Source organism: Podarcis gaigeae (assembly GCF_964106915.1).
Source record: "Podarcis gaigeae genome assembly, chromosome: 6".
Lineage (NCBI taxonomy): Eukaryota > Metazoa > Chordata > Lepidosauria > Squamata > Lacertidae > Podarcis > Podarcis gaigeae.
Window position 1 is genome coordinate 96,691,373 of NC_139682.1, and position 21,772 is coordinate 96,713,144.

Here is a 21,772-nt window from a genome sequence, read left to right on the forward strand (position 1 = left end):
TATGTTTGCTCCGATTCAGTGCTAAAGAACAGGTTTTCCTGGGGAAAGCGGCCAAACAAACAGAAAACCACTTGAATTCATGCCTAGAAAGCACGTGAGAATCAGAAGTGTAGATAAGCCCTGAGTTTTAGTTCAAAGTAAACATGCAGAGAGTTGCCCCTTAAGACTTTGATTGCGTTCAAGGCTAGCTTAAGTCGAAGAGTTAAAAGTCCAACCACACATGTATCTTACTGTATGCAGCACAGCAGAATAACACATTAAATTATACATGCTTTGTATACATTACCAGATTAAAACTCACCTAGGTCCTTTCTTTCCCCCCTCCACCAGTTCGGATTAAAGTTGGTTTTGGGGAAAACAAATTAAAATGCAGTATGTTGTAAGATGCAACACCATAGATATGGGTTGTGGCTAATGTGTGTATACCACTTCCCAAACCAGCAGTGGGAGCACACAGCATGCAGAGTAAATGGAGTGTGCTCACAGCTCAAATATTTAACAAGATGCTATTTTCCAATCCGTAGCCAGAGCAGAGCTAGAATGCCTTTTCAAATGCAAATGTCTTGAGCATTGCTTTTTCCAAGGGTTATCTGACAGAGGACCCTTAAGAAAGGGTGGACTTTTGGAAACTCCAGGTATAAAGGAATTTTTCAGACACAGAAAGTAGAATCAGCAGAAATGATATATAGGCTGCGAGGTGTCCTAGGCTTGCCATTTGTCCTCTTTTTCCAGGACACATCCTCTTTTTCATGAGTAGAGACATCAAAGCAATCCATAGTTAAAAGCAGAAGTCATCAAATGTGTCCTTTTTTGCTCTTCAAAATATGGCAACCCTAGAAATTCTGTTCTGCACTTTACACCTTTGTAGACCATGAAGATGTTTGGCTAGACCTTTTCAGTCTCCACTCTAAGACATCCCTAAATAAAGAAAGGAACTAACTGCAACTTTCCGGTGAAAGGCCTACTTCTTGAACCATCCACCAAGTATAGCTTAGGCAGGGTTGCCATATGTCCGGTTTTTCCCTGACAGGTCCTCTTTTTCAGGGGTGAAATTTCAGTCCGGGCAGATTTCTTGAATTTGCCAAAATGTCCGGGTTTTTGCAAACAGAGCCAGGAAGTGTGCGTGCGAGGATCACTCTTAACATTTTTCTATTTCTATGATGCACCTGCATGGTGGATGTTGGGATTGGGCTCACGGTCCAATGGCAGATCAAATGGCTGCCACCTGGACCTCTCTGAGCTGTTGGCCATGCCAGTGCCCAGTAAGCTGCCCGTGAGCAGGTGGGAAAGACTCCCTTAGGAGGGGGGTCTCTCTCTGCCTCCCCTTCTCCCCCACCCCTTTATAAGGCAGCCCTGTATAAGGATGTTTTAAAATGTTTAATGTTTTATTATGCTTTTATATATGTTGGAGTGGAGCAGATGGGTGGGGTATTATTATTATTATTATTGAATAGGATGTCCCTACTTTCATCAGAGAAACGTTGGAGGGTATGGTGTGCGCACACACCGTGGATGGCAAGGGGGCTCCACATTCTCTTTTTTGCTCTTCAAAATATGGCAACCCTAGCTTAGGGGAATTTGGATTAGTTTATTTCTGTTTGATTTAGGGCTTAGCCACACTTACCTTTGGCCCCACTTTTTCAAGGCACAGGTCCGTGCTTTACTGCTCCATGCCCCAGAGTGTTTGCCACAAAAACTCAAATTTAGTAAACTTGTATTATTTTAAAGAAGGAATTAAGTTTGCATGACTGGATTTTTATTAATCTCTGTTATGGTAAAGGACCGCTGGACAGTTACGTCCAGTCAAATTTGACTAAGGAGTGTGGCATCTTCAAGCTGAGGGAGCTTGAAAGCAGACAGCTTTTCTGGGTCATGTGGCCAGCATGACTAAACCACTTTCTGGTGCACAGAACACTGTGACGAGTGCCAGAGCGCATGGAAATGCTGCTTACCTTGCCGCCTCAGAGGTACCTATTTATCTACTCGTGCTGGTATGCTTTCGAACTGCTCGGTTGACAGGGGCTGGGACAGAGCAACGGGAGCTCATCCCGTCGTGGGGATTCAAACTGTTGACCTTCCGATAAGCAAGCCCAAGAGGCTTAGTGGTTTAGACCACAGCACCACCTGCATCCCATATATCTGTTAGAATATAGCACCTACTTATTACACTGCTTTAATGTGAACTGAGATGAGAAATAAGCCATTTCTATGTTGAAATTAGTTCAGGCCCAGGAAGAATGCAGGAAGCTGCCTTATACCAAGTCAGACCATGGATCCATCAAACTCAGTACTGCCTACACTGACTGGCAGTGGCAGTCAAGGGTTTCAGGCACACAGCATCCCCAGCCCTACATGGAACCTTGGATCTTTCACATGCAAAACTGGTGCTCTGTCACTGAGCTATGACCCTTCCCCAAAGTGGGAATTTCTGGCCCATAATCACATTTGAAAATTGTCCTAGAAATCCATGGACCCCTTAAAGGGAGGGCTGAATGTACAAGGGTTTTGGATCAGACATGCCTTCTTCCCACTTTTGCTCTTGAGGGAATTAGGAAAACCCTACTAACTAGGAAAGCAAGAGATAAAAATCCTACTAAGAATCCGACTTGAGATTTCAACCTGTCTGCAATTTCCCTGACCAGATGAAATGATTTAGAAGCATATTGTATTTGGGACAGTAACTGAGGGGTCCAGGCAAAACCAGCAGGGATGCCTCTCCCTGTTATATTCTTGGCATAGGTCATTTTTCAGGGCCTGAAGATGGATGGAAATTGCTCACGCTCAACCTTCACCAACTTGGTGCCCTCCAGATATTTTGGACTACAATTCCTAGCAGCCCCAACCATCACAGCTTTATCATCCAGAAAAACTTGGGCCGTTGTTTACTTATGCTGCAAGTCTTCTAGAACTACTTGAATAGACATGCATAAACATGTGCTGCTTTTAATCACATGGGCTCTTGATTCTTTTGTGTGAATGTGTTTAAATTTTATTGTATTATTTTATTTTTAACGGCAGTCATTGGTTGAAGGGCAGTAAACAATGTTTACAGTGAAGTAACTAATAAGAAATAAATGCACCCCCAATCAAAGCTGAACTAGAGCTTTATAGTATCATAGAATCATTGAATTGTAGAGTTGGAAGGGACCCCGAGGGTCATCTAGTCCAACCCTCTGCAATGCAGGAATCTCAACTAAAGTATCCATGACTGGTGGTCATCCAACCTCCAAAGAAGGAGAGTCCACCACCTCCGAGGGAGTCCGTTCCACTGTTGAACTGCTCTTAACATCAAAAAGCTCTTCCTGATGTTTAGCCAGAATCTCCTTTCTTGTAACTTGAAGCCATTGGTTTGGGTCCTACCCTACAGAACAGGAGAAAACATACTTGCTCCATCTTCCATTTGACAACCGCTTATATATTTGAAGATGGCTGTCATATCCCCTTAGTCTCCTCTTATCCAGCCTAACATACTCAACTCCCTCAACCTTTCCTCAAAAGGCTTGGTTTCCACACCCTTGATCATCTTGGTCACACTCCTCTGCACACGTTCCAACTTGTCAGTATCTTTCTTAAATTGTGGTGCCCAGAACTGGACACGGAACTCCAGGTGTGGTCAAACCAAATAATAATAGAGTGGTACTATGATTTCTATCAATCTGGACACTAGACTTCGATGCAGCCTAGAATATCATTCACAGTTTTTACTTCTGAATCACGCTCTTGACTCATGTTAAACTTGCAGTCTAGTAATACCCCTACATCCTTATCACATGTACTACTGGCAATCCAGGTATCCCACATCTTAAATTTGTGCATCTGGTTCTTTCTGCCTAAATGCAGAACCTTACAATTTTACCTATTGAGATTCATTTTCTTAATTTCGACCCATTCCTTATACATGCCCTTCTTAAATCTCAGCTCATCTGTAAGAGCTTTAGCAGCCACATCGGTTTCCTTAGATACCTCCTACTGTTATTTCTTGTTAGAATTGTCTGCATTTGTGCTTTTTTCACTTTTAAGAAATTCCCATCCATCTTGGACTCCCTTCTCTTTGAGTATTTCTGACCATGGCATCTCACCCAGTACTGTAGTTCCTTAAGCTTTTTGAAATCCAGAGTGTATTTCTGACTACACTCAGCTTTCCCTTGCCTCTGTATCACACAAGCCAAGAGGACATTATCACTTTCTCCCACGGTGGCCAGTACTTCCACTTTCTCAATCAATCAATTCCTCCCTGTTGGTGAGGACCAGATCCAAGTGAGATGGTCTTTTTCTTGCCACTTCTCAGAAATGAAATTGTCAGCAAAACAATTGAGGAATTTGTTGGACCTTGGTAGAGTTTTAGTTCCAGCAGATATTGGGGAAGTTGAAGTCTCCCATGACTACTATAGCTTTCATTTTTGAATGTTTGGTAACTTGCTGTAGGAAGGCATCATTCAAGTCTGGCTTGGCGGTCTATAGCAGACACCCACAGTAAGGTCACTGTTGTTTCCCTCTCCTACAATTTTTACTGAATATGCCTTCCATGCTCCAGGTCATGGGTCTCTTCCTTCGTAAAGAAATGCTTTACATATAATACTACTCTTTCTCCTTTCCCGTTTGGTCTATTCCTCTTGAAAAGGTTATACCCCTCAATTTCTACATTCCAGATGTGAGTCTCATCCCAAATTTCAGCTCAAATTTGTATTACTTGTTTCCAATTCTCTGGGCATTAGTATAGAAACAACTAAAACCACTCTAGCCGCTTCCTTCTTATACTTCCCTGACCTTCTGCAGGTTTCTGGAGCACCACCTCAGTTTCCTTTGCATCAATGAAACTATTCACCCCAGTACCTGGTATACCTGGTAATATTATCTCCCTCTCCCTCAAGATTTAGTTTAAAGCTCTCATTCTTGCCAACCACTGTGGGGTGCAACCCATCTCTTGCCAGAAGTCCTTCCTCAGGGAAGCAGACACCATGGTCCAAGAAGCCAAACCTAGCAGTTTATGTCCAGCATTTCCCTCTCTCTTCTAGGGCTGTGCAATAAATCGCTATAGCATCTGTTAAGAGTATTGAAATGACATCGCAAGAAGTGTTTCAACCAGGCAATATACCAGTGAGGGAAATGTGAACAAAAGGGGACAGCTTCCCAGGCTGTCAGTCTCAGCTCAGCTGAACCGATAACTCCCTTGATACTCTTCACCATCTCTCTCTGCTTTGTTTGCTTTCACTCCTCCCTCCCCTCACGCTGACAATAAGTCCTCCCTGCAAGCTCACAAAAACCAGCAAATGCTTTAAGCTTAACTCATGGGTAGGCAAACTAAAGCCCGGGGGCTGGATCCGGACCAATCACCTTCTAAATCCGGCCCGCAGATGGCCTGGGAATCGGCATGTTTTTACATCAGTAGAATGTGTGCTTTTATTTAGAATGCATCTCTGGGTTATTTGTGGGGCATAGAAATTCATCCATTCCCAACCCCCAAAAAATATAGTCCGGCCCCCCACAAGGTCTGAGGGACAGTGGACCGGCCCCCTGCTGAAAAAGTTTGCTGACCCCTGGCTTAACTTCTTGCTCTCACTGAACCAGTAACTTTTCTTGATACTTTTCTTGGCAAGAAGGCAGTCACCATCTTTCCCTAGCTGAGAAATAAGCAATAAGCCCTCGGCTGCGGCCAATTTCCCAATAACCCCTCTAACCCCTCGCAAGGACACAAACCACCCCTTTAAGCACAGCTCAGCTAATTATGCAAAACCTGCTACCAATCCAGAAGCAAACCGCCCCCCCCCCCGACAATTAAAAATCCAGAAGCAATGCAAACAAAGAACATAAACAAAGAAAGAGATGCAGAAAGGCAAAAATCTGGCCGTGGCAGCCGATTTCCTAAACAGATACTTTTGCTGCCTTTGCCTTCTATTTGCTTTGCCTTCTTCATTTTTCTTCCCTCATGTCTCTCCTCCCCCCCGCCTCAAAAAAAGGGGGGTGTTTTCATTTTTATTTTCTGGTGGTGTTTACATTGTTGGTTTCCCCTAAACAGCATCCCTCCATATTAAAAGGGAAGGTTTTTTAAAAAAAAAATTAAAGGAGTCTGTCTCCTTGCTTACTATGCCTCCTTCCCACCCTTTGATAAAAAGGGAGAGATTGGGGAAATGGGGGAAATGGAGGGGAAATTTAACCGACTGCCTCATGCTGAATTGGAAGGTTGGGTACTTTGAGATTGATGGGGAGTGTGTTTGTCCACAAGCAGTGCAATCAAATGTGTGTCTACTCACAAACAAGCCCCACTCAGTTCAATGGGGCTTACTCCCAAGAAAGTAGAAGTAAGTTTAGTTGAACTCAGTGAGGCTTTTACATGCATAAAATTCCACTCAGACCTCTGAGTGGGGAAGCAGATGCAATTTGACTAGGAAATCACTTAAACTACATACTCTTAAATTAGTTGAAAATATATTCAGTATATCATATGGAAGTTTATTTAATGTTTTTACTAAATCTACTACTTCCTTAACTTTTAAATATGCCCACAGAACTGCATAGAACAGTAATATATTCCCCAGAAATCTTTAATGGTTTAGTATCAGGGGTCAGCAATCTTTTCCAGCAGGGAGCTGGTCCACTGTCCCTCAGACCTTGTGGGGGGCCGGACTATATTTTTTGGGGGGTGGGGGAATGAACGGATTCCTATGCCCCACAAATAACCCAGAGATGCGTTTTAAATAAAAGCACACATTCTATTCATGTAAAAACACACTGATTCCCAGACCGTCCGCAGGCTGGATTGAGAAGGCAATTGGGCCAGATCCGGCCCCCAGGCCTTAGTTTGCCTACCCATGGTTTAGTTGAAGCAGAGGTGCTGAGACATGGAGGGCAGATCGTCGCGTGCGCATGATTTCACACGTGTCTGGAGGCTGCAAGGCCCTGGGAGGCCCCCGACCACCACAGGGAGAGTTGGCATGTATGAGCTGAAGCATGTTATGAGTCAGCGTGATATCTCAAAATATTGTGCTATTTAGGTTGTGATACATCACAGTGTTGAAAACTATCGCCCAGCCCTACTCTCTTCCTTTGCACATGAGACATATTCAAATACTGATCTCCCATTTGTATCCTGCTCAACTAGCCTGTTGTACAATACACAAAATTCAGAGGTGCTACCTCTTCTACTTCTTTTGATAGCGTAAGAAATACAGTAGAAGTGGAAGCGCAACTCAGTTTTGAACCGCTCATCTCCAAAATACCCTGAAGGACTAGTTGGATTGGAAGCACATGGGATCGATAAATATTTTTTGGCCTACTCCATTGTTTATTGCTTCTGCTTCCAGTTACTATTAAAAGCACAGGAGTAATGCCTAAAAAAGAAGCCGGCAGCCTCATATGGCTGAAATCTATTTCTGGCATATTTGATAGAGCCCCAAGAATTATCTTAAAATTCATTAGAATGTTTACAATGTGAATACTGAAAGGCAAGAATAGAGAGAATGAAATAAAATCAGCTCCTCAACCTAAAACAATGGAACATTCCAAGTGTTTACGCAAAGACACACACTTAAATCATATGACTCAGCTTAGGGTGTTGATTTTTTTGGCAAATTTCCTAAAAATAGCTCAAAAACTTCATTATTATTTTTTTTTAGCTCAACAACTTTGCCCCCCATGCTATTTTTCTAGAAAAAGAGGTGCCGGAATGCACCAAGAATGCCCCCCTCTTTTTCTTAGAGTAGCACTGATGCCCACCTGAGAGGTGCCAGAACTGAGTTCCGGTGAATTCTCTCTGAGAAAAAGCCCTGTCAACAACTGTTGTGTCCAGATTCTCACTTTTTGAAATATGGCAACCATAACTCAGTTGGGCTCATTCCCAGTGCCCTAGGCTATTGACCCCACTCCCTTCAGCTAACTAGAAAGGCTCATTGAAAGAAAGGCCCTTTGTTTATGCTCAGGTGCATGTCCTTAATCAGCACATCTGCCTATGCAGAAAGAAAGTGTCCCTGGTTACCGGGGCCCAGCAGGCTCAGAGCTGCAGTGATAGGATAAATAGCATTTTGAGCCAGGGGTGCCTTTGTCACCTCCCTCCACCATGGCCAGCACTGCAGGGCACACCTAGGGGCTGGCCAGGTTCATCCGCGCCGAGTTCCCAGGCCCAAGAGGGTGCAAAAATTGTGCCTCTCCACTCTGGCTTGGAGTGGATCAGAGCCCATCCACACACTCCCTGGACCGCTCCTCCACTGCTCTGGTTGGCTCAAGCTCCTCTGGCAAGGGTGCAAAGGAGGGGGGTGCCAGTAAAACTCCTTGCCCAGGGCACAAGGGAGCCTAGGTTCACCTCTGGATCCAGGTGTGCTGTTATGGGCCCTCATGCTGTTCCCTGCAAGGACCCACTCGTGTGTGTACAAAGCTGAGGGCCACAGGCAATTACATATATTTTTAATCAAAACATTATTAGAATTTTTGGCAAAAACAATAGAAGCGCTACATTCTTTTTTACATGGGGAAACGGGAACAGGGATTGGGTTGTCCTTCTCTTGAGGACCTATTCCAAATATCAACCCCTCTTAGTGGAGCTTCTGTCTGCTTCCCAGGGCTCAGCCTCATGGGTCTTCTGGTTGTGGCCTTCCCCACTCACTCAGAAGGAAAGGATTCCTTCCTGAAAGCCTGGCCTCATATTGCATTCCTGTGACTCTTCCTCTGGAATTTGCCACAGGAAATTACCCTCTGGTGGCACCTTGTCGGGAAATCTCAGGAGGTGTTCACTCACCATTGGCGGCCAATGATCCACCCAGGAACTGAGGCATGGGAGCCCTTGTGTGGGCCTGCAGGAAATTGCCCCCATGGCTTCCCACCCCACAACCCCTGGGCAGCGCTGCAGCTTTTTGCAGTGTTGCCAAGTTGCGTGTCTTGTGCAGGATTGCCAAACCTAGCAGTGTAGCAGACCTGCTACTCCCAGGGATGCCTATGAAAAGCGCCCAGGCCCAGCTGCCACCTCTTTGCTGCTCCATCTGCTGGGATCCCAGTGAAGTCTCTGCCATGGGGTGCAGGTGGCTCTCAAAGGATGGCTCCCATCGCCTTGTAGGCTTGTCGTCTCGGGGTGGTGCTGATAATGCCAAGGTCGCAGGTTGGATCCCAAGATGAGACAGTGCATATTTCTGCATTGCACTAGATCAGTGATGGCGAACCTTTAGAGACCAAGTGCCCAAACTGCAAAACCCACTTATTTATCACAAAGTGCCAACATGGCAATTTAACCTGCATAGCTCATTTCTTCTGTGTGTTTCACATTTCTTCTTTATGACTGCTGTTGTAATAAATAATCCTTCATAAAAGTTATTGCATTACATTCTTCATTAAATTATATTTCTATTGATATATAATTTTATGGTATAACTAAGTGCTTTTTTCTAAAAAAATGTTTAGGGGTACTCTCATTTTGACTCAATAAAATCACCACTGGGGGGAAATAAATACAGTTCAAACTGGGAAAAATAAATACAGTGGTACCTCAGTTTTCGAACAGCTTAGTTCTCGAACTACTTGGAAACTGAACACTTCAAACCCGGAAATGAGTGTTCCGGTTTTGGAACTTTTTTCGGAAGCCGAGCATGCTCTGTTATGAGTATAGCTTCCGTTTTGAGTGCCACACTTCTGTTTTCCCAGTGAGGGAAGGCGGGCCAGGCAGCAAGCAAGCAGGCACCTGCCACCCTCCAGCCGCTGCCACAACAGCAACCACCCTCTCCACCATCTCTGGCAGCCCCAGCGTTGAGTGAGGCAAGGCTGGGCCGGTGGCAAGTGGGCAGGCAAGGGATGTTGCCACCCCACCCCCCTCAGCCTGCTCCTGCTAGCAGGCAAGTAGGAGTAGGATCGGGCTGCTCAGCTGTGGAAGTGCAGGCTCCATCACACTTTCCATTGAGGGGTTCACGGCTGCACTCCCCTCAAGGGAGAAGTTTAAAGGAGCCCCCACTTCCGCATCAGATCCCCTGCAGCCCCATGAAGGCAGCCAGGCTGAATAGGTGCTGGGGTTGGGGAAGGTGGAGGCAGCCCGGAAGCTGCACCTGAGAGCCCCTGCACCACCTGAAGGCAGCTAGGCACTCCTCAGCTGAGCTGCCTGCTCCTGCTCCTGTGGTAGAGCTACTACAGCCAGGCCAAAGCCAAAGAGAGTGGGAGGCAGCTTTGCTGCCCACATTCCCCCTTCTCTCTGCGGCCAGGCGTGCCTTGCTGCGGCTGAGGTGGGATGCTCTCCACCGCCAGGCCAGACGTGGGCGGCTGGGCGCAAGGTGTGCTGTGGCTGAGGAGGGTGTGGCAGCGCTGCCGCCCACTTCCTGTTCTTGGCCTGACTTGGGGGTGGAGCTGCGCCAGGCATGAACGCCACAGCCAAGGGGCAGCTCCTCCTTATGCAAAGCCAGGCTCCGATGAAGGAACCTGCTGTGGGGGTGCCTGTTTGCGCCCCTCACAAAATTGTGCCTGGGGCCAAGGCCCCCACAGCCTTCCCCCATGCTATGCCTCTGCAGAGGGGCTCACGTATCATCAGTTTTTAAATGACAAGGCCTGGCTGTAGGCTTACCATCTGAAAGGCATGACTCATGAGGAAAGGGGCAGGGAGGGAAGCGAGGAAAAGCTAACTTTGGTGCCAAAATTTAGGGCTTATCCACACTTACCTTTTGCCCTGCTTTTTCCAGGCACTGCTCCACCCTTTAAAGCTCCCCGTCCGAGTGTTTGTGTTTTTGCCCCAAAGCTTTGCCTGTGAAAACTTGCTCCTTAGAACTCGATCAGAACAAACATCAGTTTGAGTTTCCCATGGAGAGCTGTTTGCTCTCATTAAGCTTTAAAGAACAGGAAAGCTCTGGAGCAAATGAGGTGGAAGGGGAAGGTGCTCAGACACGGAGGGGAAGTCGGAATTTTATAAGAAGTTGCACGAGACAATGCTGGAGTACATTGACTATAATAACATCATTATGATGGGAGATATGAATGGGTTGGTATCTACGTATATGGATAAAGCGCAAAGCCAAAATATAAGAAAAGAGGGCAGACTACCAAAGACCTTTTTTGAACTAACTGACAATATGGACTTGATTGACATTTGGAGAACAAAAAACCCCCTAGGAAGAGAAGGGACCTGCTTTTCTGAAGCTAAAATGACATGGACAAGAATTGACCAAATATGGATAACTAGAGGACTGGCACCGAAGACTAGAAAAGTGGAAATCTGCCCAAAAACATGCTCCGACCATAATGCAGTAAAGATGGAAATGAGACTAACTACGACTGGTTCCTTCAGATGGAGGATGAATGACACCTTACTAAGAGATCAAGAGATTGTTAAGAAGGCCCAAAAAAATTTAAAGGACTATTTTGAAGTAAATCTGAAAACTACAGTGGAAAAAAGAATAATCTGAGACGCAAGCAAAGCAGTTATGAGGGGGTTTCTGATACAGCAGAATGCAATAAAGAGGAGAGCTCAAAATGAGAAAAAAGACAGAATCTTGGAAAAAATAAAAGATGGAGAGAGAAAGCTAAGATCGAAACCAAAGTCACAGGAGATCTTGAGAGAAATTAAATTATATCAAGTACAATATATGAAATTAGTAAATAAGGAAGTTGAATGGAAAATTAAGCAAATGAGGCAAAAAACTTTTGAATCGGCAAATAAATGTGGAAAACTGCTGGCATGGCAGTTGAAAAAAAGACAGAAGTTGAATATGGTCACCAACCTCGAGATAGAAGGGAGAAACATACAGAATCCTGTGGAGATTAGAAAGTGCTTCCAGAGATACTTCAAACAACTTTATATACAGGGGCCGCAGAAAGAGACTGATATAGACCAATTTTTAAGAACTAATGGACTACAAAAATTATCTCAAGAAAATAAGACAATCCTGAACTATGAGATAACGGAACAGGAGATTGAAGGTGCCACCCAGAACATGCAATTGGGCAAGTCTCCAGGGCCGGACGGGTTAACCTCCAAGTACTATAAGACTTTGAAAGACTATTTAATTCAACCACTAAAGGAGGTGTGCAACAAGATTATGGAGGGGAAGAAGGCACCGGAGTCGTGGAAAGAAGCTTTCATCACACTCATACCAAAATCCGAAGTTGAAAAGACACAACTTAAAAACTACCGTCCCATATCCCTGTTAAATGTGGATTACAGAATTTTTGCAGATATTTTAGCCAATAGACTGAAAAGAGTGCTAAATGAAGTAATACACAAAGATCAGGCAGGCTTTCTCCCAGGTAGACATTTGTCTGATAACACAAGGAACATTATTGATATATTGGAGTTATTGCAGACAAACACCAATACAAAAGCAGTGTTAATTTTTATTGATGCGGAGAAGGCCTTTGATAATATTTCTTGGAGTTTCATGAAAAAAAACCTCAAGGGAATGGGTGTGGGACGAGGGTTTGAAAATAGTATAGAAGCAATCTATTCGGAACAAAAAGCAAAATTGATAGTTAATAATGTGGTGTCAGAAGAGATTAAAATTGAAAAAGGAACACGACAGGGATGCCCTATCTCTCCATTGCTATTTATTTCGGTCCTGGAGGTGCTCTTGAATATGATTAGGAAGGACCAGTTGGTTAAAGGTGTTCAGGTCGGAGCCAAACAATATATACTTAAAGCCTTTGCAGATGACCTGGTTTTGACGTTGCAGGAGCCAGAATCTAGTACGAAAAGAGTTTTAGAACTGATTCAGGAATTTGGTCAGGTGGCTGGATTTAAATTAAATAAGCAAAAAACTAAAGTATTGGAGAAAAACATGATTTCAACGGAAATAGAAAAGCTTCTGAAAGAGACAGATTTAAATGTGGTGAAGAAAGTGAAATACCTAGGGATGACAGCCAAAAACCTGAACTTATTTAAAGACAATTATGAAAAATGTTGGTCAGAGGTAAAAAAAGATCTAGAAATATGGTCAAATTTGAAGCTCTCCTTGTTGGGTCGAATTGCTGCTATGAAGATGAATGTATTGCCAAAAATGTTGTTTTTGTTTCAGACCTTGCAGATTGTGGACAGGATGGACTGTTTCAAGAGGTGGCAGAGAGATATTTCTAAATTTGTCTGGCAGGGCAAAAAGCCCAGAATAAAATTTAAAATACTGACTGATGCTAAAGAAAGAGGGGGGTTTGCCCTGCCGGACATGAAGTTATATTATGAATCAGCAGCTTTTTGCTGGATGAAGGACTGGCTACTTCTTGAAAACACTGACATTTTGGATTTGGAAGGGTTCAACAATGCGTTTGGGTGGCATGCATATTTGTGGTATGGCAAGGTTGGAGCTCACAAAGCATTTAAGAACCATATTGTCAGGAAAGCAGTTTTTAATGTCTGGACAAGATACAAAGATTTATTAGAAAACAAGACCCCAAGGTGGTTGTCACCTATGGAAGCTAAGGCTCTGAAAAGACTCAATATGGAGGCCAAATGGCCGAAATATTGGGAGATACTAGAACATGATGGAGATACATGGAGATTGCAGAGTTTTGAGAAATTAAAAGATAAAGTGCGAGACTGGCTACACTATTACCAAATCAGAGAGGTCTTTAATATGGATAAGAAAATAGGTTTCCAGGTAGAAAAATCGAAATTAGAAATGGAATTGTTAGAACCTGAAACTAAGGTATTGTCAAGAATGTACAACTTGCTGTTAAGGTGGAATACTCAGGATGAAACGGTCAAATCAGCTATGATTAAGTGGGCACAGGACATTGGTTATAACATTATGTTTGCTGACTGGGAACGGTTATGGACCACTGGTATGAATTTCACGGCATGTAATGCTTTGAAAGAAAATATTATGAAAATGATTTATAGGTGGTACATGACACCAGTCAAGCTTGCAAAGATATACCATGTGCCTGACAATAAGTGTTGGAAATGTAAGGAAACTGAGGGAACATTCTTTCACCTCTGGTGGACGTGCCCAAAGGTCAAGGCTTTCTGGGAAATGATCTATAATGAACTGAAAAAGGTATTTAAGTATACCTTTCTTAAGAAACCAGAGGCCTTTCTCTTGGGCATTGTTGGCCAGATGGTGTTAAAGAAGAATAGAACCTTTTTCATGTATGCAACAACAGCAGCAAGAATACTCATCGCAAAGTACTGGAAGACACAAGATCTGCCCACCTTGGAAGAACGGCAGACGCAACTGATAGACTACATGGAACTGGCAGAAATGACTGGCAGAATCCGAGACTTGGGAGAAGAACAAACAGAAGAAGATAGGATGAAATTTAAAGATTATCTGCAAAAATATTGTAAACTATTTGAATGTTAAAACGATGCAGGATATAGAGATAGTGCGGCATTAGTGACAAAGTTGAAAGGAACGTGCAAAGATGTCTTATAAGTAACAAGTAAAGAAACATAGCAAAATTAATCAATGATGGGGGATTAGAAGATAAGTGGTTAACAGTGGCAATGGTTAATTTAAAAGAAATTAAGTAACATTAAAATCAGACAAAATAATGGAAGAGTTTGCTGAAACTAATTTGGAAATTGGAATACAGAAAAGGGAGCTGTGAGGAAGTCGGGAAAGTAAGGTACATGAAATTAAGAATTGAACTTATATATTTCTGTTTGATTTTTTGTGTTATATTGTTTATTGTCTGTTATTGTTTTGTTTTGTTTTGTTTGTTATGATAAAATCTGTTGAAACCCTAATAAAAATCTTTTTTTTAAAAAAAAAGAGTGGACCTTAATGTTGAACAGCAGTTCTTAAAATGCGAAGATGGAATGGAAACAGATCACAGGTAGGAGGCACCTGATGGAAGGAGCCCTGCTTCTCATTTCTCCCACTGAGGGAGCCTGATGGGATGGCTGCTAACCAGATGACAGGGGAGGAAGAAGCAGTCCAATCTTGCTGGCTTTTCAGAGCTCATCCATATGCCTGCTTGTTCTATACCTAGAAATCCGAGAGGTTTTCTGCTTGTCCCACCACTTCCCCTGGGAAAACACCCTTTACTGCTGATTTGGATTCGATTCAGCGGTAAACTGTGGCTCTCCCCAAGAGAAAGTGGCAGGGCAAACAGAAGTGTGGATATACCCTCAGTTGCAACAGAAATACTAACCAAGAGAGTATTGTGGCACTTTTTAGTTTTTGATACAACAGACTAACATGGCTCTTTGGATCTAACTAAGAAGTCAATCACATGCTGACAACAACAAAAAGTTGTGTTTTTAAGCACTGGGAAAATGCAGTTGGCCTGAACAGAATTCCATCTTGATCCCCTGTAATAATGAAGTTAAGTCCTGCAAGGGGGGGCACACACACTAAAAGCAATCCTTTGCAAAGACTTAGGGCAGATTTGTAAACCTCCCTAATGTATCGAGCTGAATGCAGGCCCCCAGCCATCACCTGTGGTTATAGTGAAACTGACACGGGGACAAATAGAAGAAGACACCTTCACCCCTGTATGGCTCCCCTTTATCACATACACAGCCCAACAAGACAATGACAAAAATCCACCAACAGCATACAAATCAACATGGCTAACCTGATCCAAAACACCCACCCACCCCACAAACAAAGACCACCACAGCCAACCACACATGAACAGCCACACCCTGGGCCAACCCCAACCTCTCTCACCACCAAAGGAACACAAGTGAACAGCAGAGAACCTGCACAAGCAACGCTGATACCAAACCCTACATATAGTAAATAAAATAGAAACATCTCCACCTGACCTCACCCCCACCCACCTCTTCCCCCCTTTTCTTCCTAATGTCTCAACAAATGAAACTGAATTGTAAAAATGTTATATGGAGAAAAATACGGGAGAGAGACATTGCATACAGTTTTGTAAATCAAGAAAATATTTAATAAAAAAACCACCAAAATAAATAATAAAATAAAATAAAAAATCTGTGGGCATAGTGAGCTCCTAGTGGTCATTACTGGGGCTTCATTTGGTTTGGGTTGTCTTATGTCTTAGTTAAGCCCTATTCAGGCATCCACAAACTGGGGGGGGCACAAACTGGGGGGGCAGCTGGGGGCACCCATGCTGGCCCCACTCCCAACATCCCTGTGCAGGCTACACCCTCCTCTTCAGTTCTTCAAGTGTTTCATGTGAAGGTCCAAAGGGACATCCCAAACATGTTCTGCTAAATGTGCATACAAGCTGCCTTTTGGACCTTGCATGGGATTGGAATGCGCAAGAGTGGGGATTATAGGAGCAGGAATGTTGAGGGTGAGAGACCAGTGGGTGCTCTCCTGTGCCTTCTTTGACCACCTGAACAGGGGCTACATTGCAAACTCAAGTGGGGTAAGCAACACCTTTCTTTCCAAATGCTATAAAAAAGAAGAAGAAATTGCTCTGGATCTTGGATCTAAGGATGCCACACTTCCTCCTGTCAAGCCGCCTTCCCTTGGGGGAAATAGCTCTTTACTGCTCAGTTGGAGCAAACAGCAATTTGGGTTTTCCCTGGATTGCCATTTGTTCCGATCTATCACTAAAGAGCAGGATTTCCCTTGGGAAGGAGCAGGCTAAAGGTAAACAGCTCAGACCAGTTCTTTCTAAGCATGGCACAAGTGGAAATGTAGACAAGCCCTCATGATTTGTAGGAAGGACAACCTGTTTATTCATAATTCATCCTGATTTGTTTTCACAAAGGTTATGCAGGAACCTTTAATACACTTTAAATGTGCAAACAAAGTTTTGGTATGTGCTTGAAAATCCCCTAGCCCCCCAAATATACTGACAGTCTAGACTCTAGAGGTACTTTGGGTTTATACAATTAAATATTTTATCAAATTTCAAGAGGGGGAGATAAGCATAAACATAAACATTTTCAAAACAATCGGTTTCCCCCCCGCCCCGGTTTGCAAAATTAAATGGGATTAAAATGCTCTGTTGCCCTGACACAATAAATCCACTTTTATTTTTTAAGAACTGGGCCTTTTTCGGTTTAGACAGTGACAGGGAAATGCACTGAAAAGTACAGTTGTACCTTGGTTATTGAACAGCTTAGTTGCCAAACAAATCGGCTCCTGAACACTGCAAACCCAAAAGTAAATATTTCGGTTTGTGAACGTTTTTTGGAAGCTGAACTTCTGCTGCGGCTTCCACTTGAGTTCAGGAAGCTCCTGCAGCCAATTGGAAGTCACATCTTGGTTTTCGAACGTTTCAGGAGTCAAACCGACTCCCAGAACAGATTAAGTTCAATAACCAAGGTATTGGATGAACAAATGATTAATGAGAAGATGTTTAAATACCCCACAAACAAATAAGAACAAATGCTCAGTAAATGACTGCATATGATCTAGCCTCTGCATAAACTTTGTGTGAGCAAATCGGAATAAATACTCAATTAAAAAATCATACTCTAAATGAAATGTTTAGAAGGGACAGAACCCTGCTGAGGGTCAAACTCTAAAGCAGCAGTCAAACTCCATTAAAAAGTATTCCACATATTCTAAAACATCACTAAGAATAGAATAACATCTTACTAAAGACTGCATTGCTATATATGTTCAGTCACTCTGTAATTCCTGAACAATTTCTCCCTTTCCCCATTACATACTAAAAATACAGAACCTAATAAATTTCCAGAAGAAATCATCTGGCTGCTGAGTGTTGAGTGTTTGGCAGCAATGTGTAAACTCAGAAAACAGAACCCTCCCCCACCTTTTTCTTTAAAGATTCAATCCTTTGTAACACACACACACACAAGTTACTTATCCCATATTTTAGGGCCCACATCAGCTGGGGCATCGTCCTTTTAGAGGCACATACATTAAGTAAAAGTAAGGTAAAGGACCCTGGATGCTTAAGTCCCGTTGAATTTGGCTCTGGGGTTGTGGCGCTCATCTCACTTTACTGGCCGAGGGAGCCGGCATTTGTCTGCAGACAGCTTTCCGGGTCATGTGGCCAGCAGGACGCAACCGCTTTTGGACCCCGTGGCGGAAGCCAGAGCGCACCTACATTGCATACATTAGCAGTTAACTGAAAATGGGGATTTTGGCTCTTAGCTCCTGGACAGAATGCTAACAGGCCCCTTCAGGCTTAGTGAGGAAAGCATGCTGGGAATTGTAGTCTCCCTTTGTTGCACTTCCATACTAAGGATTAGGCTCTTGGCAGCAATCTGCTACATTTTAAACAAATCTAACAGCAAGGATTTGAGTTGCTCTGAGCTCAGTTGGCAGCTTGACAAAACCGGGGGGTCTCTCCAAGTCAAAACTGCAGAAAATTGACTGCAATATGATGAAAACTATACTAAGGAAAACTTCCTTTGGCAGCATTGTTAGTGCTTCTCCTCGAGTGGAAGGGAGATGCTGCATTTGTTGATTTGCAAAGGTGAGAGTATCATTATTGCTATTATCATTATTATTTTTATTCATGGTATTTTTATCCACCCCCACCGTTCTGCCCAGACACTGAGGTCCAGCGCCAAGGGCCTTCTGGTGGTTCCCTCACTGAGAGAAGCAAAGCTACAGGGAACCAGGCAGAGAGCCTTCTCGGTAGTGGCACCCTCCCTGTGGAACACCCTCCCACCAGATGTCAAAGAGAAAAATAACTACCAAAATTTTAGAAGACATCTAAAGGCAGTCCTGTTTAGGGAAGCTTTTAATGTTTAATAGGTTATTGTATTTTAGTGCTTTGCTGGAAGCTGCCCAGAGTGGCTGGGGGGACCCAGCCAGATGGGCAGGGCATAAATAATAAAATAATAATAATAATAATTATTATTATTATTATTATTATTATTATTATTATTATTATTATATCAAAACACGACAATCTGCCTAATTACCAAAATTGCATTTTCTCATAATATTAATATTTTCTAAAGCATTTCTTAAGGGTGGACCATCTGGGCAGCGCGGGGCCTACGGGCACCCAAGCCACCGTCTCACTCCCAGGGGCATTGCACGCCCCGCAATGAGTGCCACCCCCCTTTTGTCACCCCCCTCAGTGGTGACACCCGGGTCAGACCACACCTACCGGAACCCCCTTCCTCTGCCCCTGTCTACATCAATGGCCATGATAACTAAAGCCATTTCTTATGGCTTTATCATGTGTTCTTCTCTGGTCTGTCCTGAAACTACTGACCATCAGTTCTACTGGGGGACAAGTTTTAGGGTCAAGTCTCAAGAGGAAGAATGCATTCTCTATCCACTTTCTCTACACCAAGTATAACATATTATTGTAATATATGCTACTTTATGTTACTTTTTATGTTCCCCGGGACTTTTTCGCTCACTACACAACAGCAAATGTGAATATACACTTAATAAGGAATTGGAGTCAATCCCTGATGAGAATGTAAACAAAGATGGTTTAAATTTATGTGTATAGTTTGAGGCATGTTCTTAAATCATTTGTGAGCTACACCTAAAATGAGTCACGTGTGTAGTGGCCTTTAGCATTTGGAGATGCATGTGCCAGTGCAAATGTAAAACGAAAAATCACATTCAGATTCTGTAACTAGCAGAATTAAAGGTCTCCCTCCGCTCTCCCAACCAGGCCTTCCTGAATCACGGCTCCAGAAGAGCAACGGTTCTGTTGCAAGACCTCTGGGCCTTGGGGCTTTTCAGAGGTTGGACCAGCCGCCTTTGCTTGGATGAGCTGTCGGCGCCACCAACAAAAGGAGGAGCAGTAATGAAAAACAGGGTTGTCACGAGACACACACACGCGTCCGATTAAAAAAAGGGGGGGCTGTGTATGTTATAGCCTCTCAACGGAAGCACTTTTACACAAGTTGCAATCCTCAACTCTTGAATAACTTCTAATTTATAAGCCGCGGAAGCTAAAAGGGCCTTCCACCTCCATTTTCCTCTAGCTCCAAAGCCTCCTCTTTGAAAATGCCTCCCATTTTTCATAACCGTCAAGGGAATCTGTAATCAAGCAGTTTGGCCTGGCATGCAAACAATCTTTATATATATAATTCTTCGTATGAAAGGTCTGCCTGGGAAACGTACACTTCTATCCCCTCACTTCATACTCTTATTTCTCCGCTTTACGCCATTGCAAACTGGACTAGTCTTTGTTTGAGGGAAGGAGGCGAGCTGCCTTTCTGCTTCTTCGCTCAGATGGACAAGAAGGGGGAGACCCTTCTGTTTTTCAAAAACATCATAAAGTCCATACCTGGATGCTAAGATGAACTTTTAGGGGAAGAAGACAGGAGGTTTTCAGAAGTTTAATCCACTGGGTTAAGGGGAAGAGGCAGATTCCGCTTTCTCGCCCTAGATGGAGAGGCCGGGCTGGAATGGAACTTCTTCAGGCTGATGCAAGATGCCTTTGCGAGCGATTTAGCATTCTGAGGATTCCTGGGTCCTGGCCAGAAATCCCACAATCCAACATATTTCACATTTGGTTTCAATTAGGGAACGAGAAGGGGGAAGAAAGTCACCAATTGGAGCTGGCTCTTTGGAGGCTTTTTTCTTTCACTCAAGGAAACTTGAGCTAAACTATAATTTATGGCAAAACTCATTCATTGCAAGCGGAGGGACGCTGTAGCAAACAGGCTCCAGGGATCTATGCAGTCCGCTTTTTTATATTAAAAATATGCTTCGTGTTTTATTTATTCTTTTACCCAAATCAGAGGATTTGGCATGTTTTACTGGCTTGCAAAGCGTCAATGAATAAGCTGAGAGAAAAATATCAATATGGGTGACTGATGAGCTGTAAGGTGTTTTTAACAAAAATATTAGCAACATGTCTTCCCCCCACCATTTTTACACGGTGGGATTGCAGATGGTGGCGTGATAATAATGGTTTAAGTAGCAAGAGACTAGGCATCAGTCAGGAACATATTGTTGCAGGCCACCCCAGTCTCGGAGCGATGAGAGATTCCAGGCGCTCAAGGGGTTTTCTTGGAACGAAGGTCAGCAGAGAATGTGGTGTGCTTATGATCTATGGCTTATTTACATATATATACAACCTGATACCTAACACGGAGAAGGCTCCCAGTATTAACACCCCCTAGTCACAGTCTTGAATTCCCGCAGAAATCAAGTATGGCTCTCACTCGGACTTTTGCCTGCTTCTCCCCTAGCCTACTGGTGTCTGACTACCCACTTGCCCTCTTTTGTTATACTAATGACTGTCCTTAGAGCCATTCTCTCACAAAAAAACACACCCAACTAGTTCAACAGTTGAGTCCTCCATCAGATTTCAATCCTTGCTGGATCCAGAACCCCAGGGACTCCCCCAAAAAATTCATAACAATCTAGGACAATGGTTCCCAACCTTTAGGAATAAACAGACTACATTAACTCGAGAAAATAATGAAGACAAAAAACTGTAGTGAACTCTGTAATGCTGTTAAATGAAGTCTCAAATGTACTGAAATCAGAGCAGCAGCAAAATCCATTCCCCACCCCATTGGGCCCACTAATTAACAACCCAAGCTATTAATCCTGAAACGAATACATTTATTCAAAAATATAAATTAATTTATTTCCCCAATATACCCACTGATCAACTCAATTAATCAATTCAAAAAGACATGAAAGATAAATTTATCTATAATTATGAATTCATTTAATTCCCTGTATGTAAACAAAATGTATTTATTTATTTCCAATGAACTCAGCTGAAGTAATCCCCAAAAGAATTAAAATTAAAACTTTAATTACTTCAGTGAAATCATGGGAGGTGTTTTTCTAGCTGCCCCCCTCCTTGGCTCCTGGAAGCCTTTAACGTAGCTGCTGCAGGAGAGGGGCTGTTTCTGAGTCTAAGGGGAAACTGTGAGGTCCCCTTGTTATTTCTGCTTTTGAATGCTGCATGTTGTTTAAGTAATCTTGTTATATTAATAGTATTAAATTTTGGGAGGTTGTTTTTTGTTGTATGTTATTGT

At 43.3% G+C, this 21,772-nt stretch overlaps 1 protein-coding gene across 2 annotated transcripts in view; it reads right to left on the minus strand.

Moving 5' to 3' along the window:
- DDR2 (discoidin domain receptor tyrosine kinase 2) overlaps positions 1-20,700 on the minus strand; it is a 63,060-nt gene extending 42,360 nt beyond the window's left edge. For both annotated transcript variants that reach the window (XR_014565541.1, XM_083743832.1), the window contains exon 1: positions 20,059-20,700. The gene's annotated coding sequence lies outside the window, so the exon portion shown is untranslated. The remainder of the gene's footprint in view (positions 1-20,058) is intronic.
- Positions 20,701-21,772: the final 1,072 nt, after the last annotated feature.